Source organism: Acanthochromis polyacanthus, chromosome 21, assembly GCF_021347895.1.
Source record: "Acanthochromis polyacanthus isolate Apoly-LR-REF ecotype Palm Island chromosome 21, KAUST_Apoly_ChrSc, whole genome shotgun sequence".
In the NCBI taxonomy this organism is placed as follows: domain Eukaryota; kingdom Metazoa; phylum Chordata; class Actinopteri; family Pomacentridae; genus Acanthochromis; species Acanthochromis polyacanthus.
The window spans coordinates 7,899,010-7,911,044 of record NC_067133.1 but is presented as its reverse complement, the minus strand read 5'-3'; the positions used below and the strand labels follow the sequence as shown (position 1 = coordinate 7,911,044).

Sequence of the window (12,035 nt, the reverse complement as noted above, 5' to 3'; positions counted from 1 at the left end):
GGCTGATGCTGGGATTTCCAGTGTTAAACATTAACAGTGCAAATGTTGTTGCATCCTCTGGTTTAGAACTATAAAATCAGACTGACTCCTCCTCTGATCAACACTATAAAACACAAAATTGGACGCTGAATGACAGACAGAAGAATTTTCTCATCAAAAGTAAATTTAAGTGTTGCTCTACAGCAAAGGTAGGCTGACAAAACATTTTTAGTCCATGATGCTGTTTTATGTCATGTCTGTCTTTTGTATATTGTTCTTTCGAAATATTCAGTCTTTCTTGTCAAAGTGAAAACCAATTTAAGTGATATCAATTCATCAAAAATATAAAACATAAAATATGTGACTACATCAATATTTTCTCGTCTTTCCAGTCTGTACTTAGTAGAAGAACCTTTTGATCATCTGTTGGTCTAAATCAGTCTGAACATCTGGACGCTGAAATTTGACCTCATTCTTCTTTATAAACTGATCAAACTCTGTGAGGTTCCACAAGGATCATGAGTGAACAGAACTTTTCAAGTCCAGACATTAATTCCCAGTTGGACTGAGGTCTGGACTCTGACTCGGCCTCCAGAACTTTCTCCTTGTTGTCTTTAATGCATTTCTGTGGAGCTTCAGCTGTTTGCTTCGACTCATTGTCTTGATGGAAAACAAATCTTCTCCAAGTCTCAGTTCTCTTCAGACTGCATCAGGTTGTCCTCCAGGATTTATCTGGACTTTGCTGCATCCATTTTACCCTCTACCTTTACAAGCCTTCAGGACCTGCTGCTGAGGAACATCATGATGCTGCCACCACCGTGCTTCACAGTAGGGGTGATATTCAGTGTTTGGTGTCCTCCAAGCATGTCATCCAGTCTGATGGACTAAAAGCTCCATTTTGGTCTCCTCAGACCAAAGAACCTTCTTCCAGTTGACTTCAGAGTCTCCTCATAGCTGGTAGGCTTGTGATGTTCTTAGAGATGCTACCGTCCTATTTTAACTGGGATGTCAGGTTGCAAGGAGGGATTTTAGCATTGGAGGAAGCTGCTGATACTTTCAGCCAGAGCTTCTGGTAGTCTTCTATTTCTAACAGCTGATTTTGCGGCTGTGATTAGGTCCACTACTGGTAAATGTTGAGGAGAAAGTTCAGACATCCTTATCTGGTTGGGTTAGTTCCCAATCTGCTGTAATGAAACTACTTGATAAGTCCACAATTGTAAATTCAAATCTCATTAAAAGATGATCAGACAAAAGAGGGTTTTGTGGAAAAATAGCAAGATGTTCAATTTCTGTGCCAAATGTCTAAAAGCTGTGAGTTGGTTTATTTACATTCCAACAATGAGCTGAATGCAGAGTTGATGCTTCATTCTCATCATCGACATGAATATTAAAATCAAACCATAATGAATTTATCTGTACTGAGACTAAATCAGCCAAGAATGCTGAGAATTCAGATAGAAACTCATACTAAGAAATATAGCAACTAACAGATTGTTTTTTGTGTTTTCAGGTGTGAGACTAAGGCTTTCAAATGAACTCTAAGTTTTGGTCTCTGTTTGATTAATAAGTTACATTCAGAAAAATTCACATGGATAAATGTGGAACTTCTTACCAAACACAAATTATTTTTGTTCAACTGATCAGAGCTTCAGATCAGAAAACGCACATTTCTTGTTTAGTTTGGAAGTTTTGTTTTCCTTGTATGTGGTCTGGATGATCAGAAGTCAGTCAGTTACACTGCTGTGGAAGGTAAATCAGGTGGTTTCCAGGAATCCACAGCTGTTGTATAACAGTCCAGAAGGAAAGTGTTGTCATGACCTGGAACACAGCTGTAATCAGGTACATGAATAGATAAGAGTCTGTTAATAAAATGATTTCTGAGGGCGTTTCAGTGATATAAACTTTATTATGTCTATTATTATACCAAGAGTTGAAAATAAAACAAGTCTGTCTTCATATGATGAAACAACGAAAACATTAGTCAAAATCTTCCAATCATCTCATCTTTATTTATTTGTAATTACTGGGTGTTAATGTGGTACAAAGATGAGCTAGCAGCTGTTCTGCTGTGATGCTCACCTGGTTTCAGTCTTTGATCAAAGAGATTTTGGTAAAAATTGGAGAAATTCAAACACTGACTACATTTGTGGATCTTTGGGAGACTTGCAGTGTTTTGCCCCCACCATGGTTCATGTCATGATGCTGCCACCTCCCTGCTTCACTGGGGATGGTGTGTTTGTGATGATGTTTAGTGTTTGGTGTCCTTCAAACATAGCATCTAGTCTGAAGGACCATAAGCTCCATTTCCAGTTGACTTCAGAGTCTCCACATTTTTTCTGGTGAACTCTAGCCCAGATTTAATTTGAGCTTTTAGTTGTTTCATGAACAGTCTCTCTCATCTCAGCAGCTGAAGCTTGAAACTCCTTCAGAGGAGTTATAGGTGTCTTGGTTTCCTCCCTCACTAGTCTCTTTCTTTTTCGGTCTCTCAATTGTTGAGGACGTCCTGCTCTAGTCAGATTTACTCATGTTCCAAATTCCTTTCATTTCTTATTGATGGATTTAACTGGACTCCAAGAGATATTTAGTGACTTGGAAATTTTATTGTGTCATCTCCTGACTCATGTTTTTCAACAATCTTTTCTCAGAATTTCTTGGCGTATTCTTTAGTCTTCATGGTGTAATTCTGTCCAGGAGTTCTGATCCACCAGTGACTGGACCTCTCTTTTATTATAGTCTTAAAGTACAATCACTGAGACACATTCAATGACCTCAGATAATCCATTCACTAACTCTTGACTTCTAGCACCAACTGACTGCAGCTGAGTTCAATTAAATGAGTCATTTTAAAGGCTCTGAAAAGCCTGGTGAAACTGACCATGATTCAACATTAAAAAGTAGTTAAAGGAGAAAACTACGAAGGGACATAAATAGTTTTATAAGTTCTGTATTTCTTGTCCAAATAAAAACCAGTATACAGTGTGTTATTGAGAAAGAGCATTTATTTGACTGCTAACTGATTTAACTGTTGACATTCCACTGAAGCTGTACCATTTATTGTTAAATTTACCAACATTTCAGCTACATGATAAAACAAAGCATCTCATTTTCATCACTCCAAGATTTACTATAGTTTGATTCTGAATTTCACTTTATAATTCTGTTTCAGTACGATCTCATCATGGGTATTGCTGACATTCTGGTGGAAAAAATCTTCTCCTGGTTGGACCTACAAAAAAAGGTGCTGAGAGGATGAACCAGCTGGCCTCTGAGCTTGAAAAGCATAAGAAGAATGTCAAAATAAGTCAGGTAGTCGGGGGCTCTGTGAGTGTTGGTGGTGCAGCTGCAGTGACAGCAGCTGGTATATTCACCTTATTTACAGGAGGAGCAGCGTTACCATTACTAGCTACAGCAGGAACTGTAGCTTCAGGGCTTGGTGTGGCCACCAATGTGGGTTCTGGTGTTGTAGAAGGAATCATATCAAGTTTGTCCATGAAGGAGGCAAAACAGATTGGAGAGGACATCGAAAATGTTTTCAAGAACATCGAGAAACTCACTGACACCCTGAGCAACAAATGGAAGGATAGTCAAACACAGGATGATTTGTGTTTTGATTCTCCAGAAGATTATATTATGGAGCAAATCGTAAGAGCGATGGCCAAAAACCACGACCTGAAAATCAATGCTCGCATCAAACTGTCCAACATGCTGACGGCTTTGAACCGTGAAGACGCTCCTGGACATCCGCTGAAGGTGTCGGGACGGTGTTTGAGCCTGCTTTCTCGGTTTGTAATAAAAATAGTCTCAAAAGTAGTTCTCAAGAAAGTGGCTAAAAATGCAGGTAAATCAGCAGCTGCTAAAGGACTCGGTAAAGTGATGGCTTCAGCTGGAACCACAGCAGTAAGTATCAAAGACAGATGTTCCTCCTCTGTCTCAGGAAATGAAATGTGGTGAGAACAGATAGAATAGTTACATCAGATTGGAATGATTGAATGGCACCAACAGAAGACACATTTTTAATTATTGGATGTTGAAAATAAAACTGAGGCTGGTGTTGTGTCTCCATAAAGTTCCTGTAAGTGTATATACGTGAATAGATCCATATTTCTACTAAAATAGTCTTTGGTCGACATTTCACCAACTTTTGAGGCTCTAACATCCGTAGAATTAGGGATACAATCCCACCGTTAATTAAAAGTTTTGCGCTATTTTCTGTTTTCAAGGTCCAGAAATTAAAAATGTCATATTCAACAGAACCTAGCTTTGGGTTCTGAATAATAAATAAATAATTGTGACCAGATCCTGAGTCAGTGCAGCAAAGTGTTTTCTGGATTCTGTTTGAACTGAGACGTACTGAACCAGCAGCTCAGTAAAGAGGCTGGAAACATTTACTGACCATGAATTTTGATCTGCTATAGTAGAATGTAGACAGAAACTGTCACAAAAACCTTGGATGGTAAATGCACCATCCAAGGTTTTCTTTACAGTTCAGTTACGGTTGAATGAATGCAGATCGTCTGGTCTTTTAATAAGATGTCGTCTCTTCCAGATTGCGTCTGGAGCAGTTGGTCTTCTCATTTCGGTTCCTGACCTGATTATAAATTCTATCAGTCTGGCTGAAAACAACTTTGTGACAGAAGCCAGTCAGAGTCTGAGAAAAGCTGCAGCAGACACGTTGGATTGTTCTGAGCAGATGAGGAAAGAGATGAATGAAATCAGGTGAATATAACAGATAACATAAAGTGAACAGTGGGTTGGACCATATTAGCTCCTTCATTTTAGTCCACAGATGGAAGTGTCGTCTGCTGATGGAGCATTGAACACTCTTTGTTGTTGTCATTCTGTATAAAATCAAATAAATCTGATAAAGAACATCCTCACAACCATCTGGTTCTCTATCTACAGTAATTTTATTAATGAAGCAAAGTTTTACCTTCATACTATGAATTTTTAATAGGTCCTGATTTTTTTTGTTTGCTTCTTCTCTTGTCATTGTGTGTTTTGTTTTTGTCATTTTGTGCCTGATTTTTGTCTTTCTTTGTCTTATTTTGTTTTTTGCATTTTAACTTTTGTCTTTTGCAAAGTTTTGTCTCCTTTCTGTTGTTTTGAGTCTTGTTTGTGCCGTTTTGTATCATTTTGGAAAAGAAACTAGAATTAGTCTTTAGACTGTGACACCTGGATAGATGTAAAACTGATCTGGTGTCAGTTTTTACCAGAACTCAGATGTGTTTTTCATCCTAAAATGTCATGAGTCTATCTGCTGTACTGATGAAGTTCTGAGGTTTAAAAATGATGGAAAAATTCCATTAAAGCATGATAAATCTGGACCCACTTCTGTGGACTTGAAGGTCCTGGAACTCTGGAAATATTCATAGTGTGAAGGTAAAACTTTGATCATTAATAAAGTTACTGTAGATAAAGAACCAGGTGGTTCTGAAGAGGTTCTGTGGGAACTTTATCAGATTTGTTCAGATTTAATAGATTTTATATGAACTGAACCTGCTGTCAGCTGTAACATTGACGAACTGAATGAATCCTCATTTTTCTATTTGTCTCACAGTGAACTTTTGAAGGTGTGGAGTGATCTGAAGAACATCATTGGAAAACCAGCGAGGAGTTACGATGAAAAGAAATCACTGATAAGGTTTGCAATTAAATACTGCAAGGAAGAAACTACTCGACGGTGGCTGAGTGAAAATTCAGAATCTGACTCCTTCTCCAAACTCGTGGACATGTTTTATTTCCTGCAAAAACAAATTGATGTGGAGGAGAAGAAGAACCACAGCGACAAAGTGGACATCACCTTTCTGGCTCATGGATCCATCAGAGACCAGATGATGCCAGCCAGCTGCCTGCTGCCTCTGGACTCCATCCATGATGTGGTTCTATATTCTCCATGGAACTGTGTTCTGACTGCTGATGCAGTGTACGACATCGCCACCGGAAACATGGAGCCTCAGGACAGAGATTTTTACTGTCGCTCAAAAGACTGCGAGGTTCCTACAGAAAGGCATCGACCTACAGAGCTGCCAAATGAGTGGAACTCAATGAAGAAGGCCGGAGATGAACAGATTCCCAACATCATGCTGAGTCCTCTGGACCCACAAAAGGATGGAGTATGGGAAAGATTGGAGAAGCTGGAAGATGAGTACGGCAGACCAGGCAGAAATCGGATCCTCATCCCGTTCATCATTGAAGGAACAAAATACAGAGTCCCCTTCTTCGTGGTCAGCTTGGCCCTGTCTCTGGTGCTCATCTTCTCCAGGTTTCAGGCCACCCTTCACCTCACTGCCTGCCTGGGAAAAGGATGGCCAGAAATGAAGCTGGATGAAGACGCCCTGAAGAAGCAGTATGCCTACGCCATAGACAACACTGGAATGAAATCTTCAGTGAACTGCTTGAGGAGATATTGGAGGCTGTTCACAAATTTACAAACTCTATTTGGTGAGAGATCCTCTGTGTGTTAGTGCCAAGCTTTATGAAGCTGTTTTGACTGCACTCTGCATGATTTACACTGTAAAACAGCTGTAAAATTTGAAGGACAAATGCAAAAATAACTCATCTTCTTTACTTCTTGGTGTCAGAGCTCTGCCCTTCAGCTGAAACACTCATTTCTCTTCTTTATTTTACGGACATTTATAGAGATATCTGTCAAATTTCACATCGATAAAAAAATTGTGTCTGAGCTGAACATTTTTAAAAATCACACGTCGATCCACTTGCAGCAGGTTTTTTTCTCACACTGAAATTTGAGTCTGTTTGAACAACAATATTTCAGGAGATAAAAACCTGAAAATTTCTCTGTTTTTTCTCATCATGTCATTGATTCAGAATCTGTAATATTGGACACAATAGTCTCTGATTATAGGTGAGAAGAAATATGTAAAAAATGAAAGATGTCATGAAAAATTCCACCTTTGAGCTCATTGACAAATAAACTGATAGAGAAGTGGGCTGGTGATATTTTATGAATCACATGTAGCTGCATGTCACAACAATACAAAACTAAACATGTAGAATACTTTAATATGAAATACTTGATCACAGAAATGGAAAAAAGACTATTTCAGTTGAGCCTTCAGAACTGATTGAGCAGTTTTGATGAGGTCACAGCTGATTGGAAAACCCAAACACCAAGCAGAGAAGTATAGGTAAACGGGATTTATTTTAGGATGAAGCAAAACTAAAGTAAGTCCTGGTGGTAAAAGGGAAAAATTCAGATTCGAGCTCATGATTACAGGTTGGGGTACCGACAAAGCAAGTTACAAGATGAAACCAAAGACAAGCAGTGATTGTAGGAAACAGGAAAGGAGGTGAAACAGGTTGAACAAGCAGAACGACTGGAGCTCTAGTGAGGAGACGTAGCCAGTGGTAACTGATACAATGGAGCTAGATCTCCATGGCAACTGATGCTATTGTGAATATTCATGGAGGTGAGATCCCCGAATCAGCCATAAGGATGAGGTATTGGCAGAATGACAGCAAAATTAAAAAAACACAGCATCATAATTTAACTTGTGATTTATAATCAAATTATGCTATAACCCAGTGAATGTGTGAACGAACCAAATGTCTATTCTTTTTTATATTCTTTAATTTTGCAACAGAGTAAAAATCAGAAGAGTGCCTCACTTGCAAGAGTGATGGTTTGATTATTTTTAAGATATGTCCTTTATATATTCTTTAATTTGGAATTCTAAATAATTGTCACAGGAGACTTTCATTGGAACAAAGGGAATTGATCGATCGTGTTTTTGAATATATATCCATGTAATCTTTGTATCAGAAGTGACCACTTGAGGGCAGCACCTCACTGTGAACAGGGAGGGTCCTGGTTACCAGAGGAGATTGATGTGGTTCAAGGTTTTTATTACTATGAAAATGGGAATGCTTTTAAGATTTTGATTACAATGAAGCAGAGATGTTTACAGAAGAGTTTGATCACCCTGTGAGAATAGGGGATTATTAAATTGATAAGTAGTCTGGAGATAAGATAGGCTAGTATTAAATGTTGACCGTAAAGGTTCATTAGCTCTGTGTAAATTTTGGGGGATTTCTTGTAAGTCTTTGCACATTGTGCAGAAATGTACAGTGTGGGTGGCAGCGAATCTCAGACGCTGACATCAGCTTCTCCTGTTTCCCAACCGGAGGTCTGTGCTGAGCTGCAGATGGAACAGAAACATTAATAGAAAGTTGAGACTGGGTGAAAGGGCTAGACAAAAGAAGCCGGGGTTTTGGTTCCTGCGGAGGCTGCAGGGGCCATGAGGTCGGGGCATGGGGAAGTGCACAAGTGCGGAGGGGGAGGATGTTTCCTGTAATTGCATATGTAAATTAGAGTGTGCCGTCAACATGTATGTAAATAGAATGTGATGTCACCACATATGCAAAGTCAAGAGAGTTGTGATGCATAAAATGCACCCGTTGGAAGGAATTTGTGGGAGTTGTTGTGGGGTGATCCGTGGATGCAATCCAGACATCAGTTCTGAGCACATGGGAGGATTACCACGTAACTTTGGACGGATGCTTCAACTTGATCTGCCAAAAATAACTATTCTGCTGGAATTATGGATTATATGGACTGTTCTTTCTGCACCGTTGGAGGATTACAGCACTGTGATCTAAATAAAACACGGACTGAAGGAACATTACTGGACTCTATCATTTCCAAAGGAACAACATCAGAGTGGATTATGACAAAGTTTATTGGCCCAAGCAACAAAATAGGATGCAAGCAGATCTAAATCTGGACTGAACACTCTCTCCAGCTTCCCCCTGGACTCCGGTAGGCCCTAGTGGCTCCTTGGGTTCCAGGTGAGCAGCCAGGTGTGGCCACACCGTCTGCTCTCCCCCTCCAAGTTACATAGTCTGGGTGATCATTATTACTCTTCTTATATGAAAGCATAGTACCAGTTAGGAACCGTGATGAGTGATTTGAATGTTAACTAATGTTTGATTAATTGTCTGATGATTTATTGGCTTCTGCTTTTGCCCTGCTGAGATATATTTTAATAAAGCATTATTCTACAATCAAAGTCAACGGATTGGGACTTCTATTTATCCCTACCACCCTGGTTAATTAAATACATTTATATATCTTTCTGTGAGTGTGGAAAATCAGGTTAATGTGTGCATTACAACAGTAAAGGTTCTGTTAGGTTACCTTGTCAATGGGACCTGGAGTGGCCTATTACAAACATATCCTAGCGGTTGTCTAATTGTCCATAGCCTCTGAATTTTAACCTGGCAACTTACCAAGTGCAAGACCCGATAAGAGGAAAAGCTCCCGTTAACAGACGTGACTGGTGGTTAATTTAACCATTCCAAATTAGCTACTCAGTTGAATTAATTATAGGATAGGTGTTTGGATGAAGGCAGTGAGAAGCTAGGCAAGTTTTCCTCAATTACCAGCTTAGACGTTCTTCAGCACCCCCTGAGTCAGATCTCACTGGGCTGTAGAACCGGACTTGTAAGATGGAGAACTGGTCCAGTGATTCTCTGACAATTGATTAAGTTAATTTAGGAGGTCACTGGCCCTGAGAATCAACACTATGCAGCCAGATCTCCATGGCAACTGATGCCATACAGCTATATCTCCATAGTAACTGATATAGTGGAGCTACATCTCCATGGTAACTGATGCAATTGAACGAAATCTTCATGGTAACTGATGCTATACAGCGAGATTCCCATGGTAACTGATGTGGTCAAGTGAAATCTCAATGGTAACTGATGCCATACAGCTAAATCTCCATGGTAACTAATGTTATACAACGAGATCCCCATGGTAACTGATGCTATACAGCTAAATCTCCATGGTAACTGATGTTATACAACAAAATCCTCATGATAACTGATGCTATACAGTTTTATCTTCATGGTAACTGATGGTATACAGCTAGATCTCCATGGTAACTGATGCTATACAGCTTTATCTTCATGGTAACTGATGCGGTAGAATGCGAGCCAACTAGTGGGCCACTTTTGGTAAGCAGAACTGGTGCTGCAGGATGAACCAAAAGCCAGGTTCAGGAGCCTGATGCTGATGCTCATGAGACATCCATGGTAAGTGATGCTATACAGCTAGATCTCCATGGTAACTGATGCTCCACATGTCACCCCCTCTGAAGGCAATCTGACATCCTATATCCTGCCTGGGTGTTATACTATATAGGTTGTTTGTTCATTTAGTCAGTTTTTGTAGTGTAGTTCCACTTGGTAGTTCCACTCTGCCCTCCCACTAGTGGGAGCTTTAGTCAGTTTAGATCCTGTTTTGATCGGTACTTCTGGTTGTAGTTTTGTCTCCATGTTTGTAGTTCTGTTTTGGAACACCTCGGAAATAAATATTGTTTTACTTGCCTTCGCTTGTTATCGTGTCTCTTTATCCTGCTTTTGAGCCTCTGAACAGAGGATCCGTAGCACTACACTCAGCTAGATCTCCATGGTAACTGATGCTATACAGTTTAATCTTCATGGTAACTGACACTGTGGAATGCGAGCCGCCTAGTGGGCCACTTTTGGTAAGCAGAACCGATGCTGCAGGATGAACCAAAAGCCAGGTTAAGGATCCTGATGCCGACGCTCATCACACATCCATGGTACTGATGCTGTGCAGTCATCTCCATGGTGACCGATGCTGTGGAGCTTTTCTGTCATTGTCAACAGCATAACTTCTCCACATTATTTTTAACACCAATCATGGTTCATAATGGGTCAGAAAATCAATAAAATGTTGTTTTTCAGCTCTAAAATGTTAGATAGTGCTGTTTTTACTCTACATACAGTGTGTACGTTTAATTTTTCTGAATTTTTGAGTGTAAATCTAAAAGCTGAAATCTTGTCAAACTTTCCGCATATCAAATCCTACCGATGTTAGAGCCTCAAAAGTTGGTAAAATGTCGACCAAAGACTGTATTTTAGTAGAAATATGGATCCATCCATATAAATACACTTAGAGTAACTTTATGGAGACACAGCACCAGCCTGGATTGAACATTTTGCACTTTTTTCCCCATCGTAAAGGGCTAATAATTAAAAATGTGTCCTTTCCTGGATCCATTCAATCATTCTGATCTGATGAAAATATTCTATCTGTTCTCACCACATTTCATGTCTGTTAGTTTTATTGCTGGATATATTGAACCTTTAAATGTCTTCTGAGGTTTTTAAAAGTTAAAATAAAAAAAAATCCATTCATTTGGAAACAAATTTAATTGAGCTGAATTATGTACAAGAAGTCAGTTTTGATTCCTGAAGAGCAAAACAGTGAACAGTGAACAAAAATGAACAAAAATGTGCTGTTGGTTAAACCTGTGTGAGGTGTGTTACCGGCAGTGACCAGTAGGGGGCAGCATCTCTTAACGTTTGACTGAAGAAAACTTCTGCCAGATGGTGGACAGATAGATAGATAGATAGATAGATAGATAGATAGATAGATAGATAGATAGATAGATAGATAGATAGATAGATAGATAGATAGATAGATAGATAGATAGATAGATAGATAGATATCTCTTTGTGCTAGTTTTGTGACTCTTTGTGTTATCTGGTTGTCTGTGTGAACATGTGGTTGTAAAATGAGTGTGTCTCTGACTTGCTGTCCTGGTTTTTGTCGATGGTTTGAAGTGGATCCTGTTCAGTCACTGACCTCTTGTGGTTTTATAGGCTTTCATGAAGTGTTGACCAGCTGCTGTGTTTCTTATCTGGATGGATTATTATGGTCTGGAACTGATTAACAGTCTGTTATCGACCTCGGCCTTTTTGGTTTAAAGTGCTGTTTATGTAATGATGTGGGTTTGGTTTTGAAGTCAGAGCTTTATCATTTAAACGTTTGGCAGTCAGATCAGAGCAAAAACATTCTGGTTGTTTGTTAATCTGATTATCATTGACTTACTGGAACATTTTAGTCTTCCGACAGGAAGTTGTGAAAAATGTCCACAGATATCTGTTCATCTCAGAAAACCACAACAGGTTGTAATTTAAAGCATGAAGTCCCACAAGTCATGTGTTTTCATCAAGTGAAACTAATTATCAAAATGAATGAACTGACTAGTGAGATTCTA

At 39.3% G+C, this 12,035-nt stretch overlaps 1 protein-coding gene across 1 annotated transcript in view; it reads left to right on the top strand.

The window, feature by feature from the left end:
* The window catches only part of mettl23 (methyltransferase like 23), a 46,315-nt gene that overhangs the window by 8,505 nt on the left and 25,775 nt on the right, over positions 1-12,035 (top strand). The gene's annotated exons all lie outside the window — the stretch shown is intronic.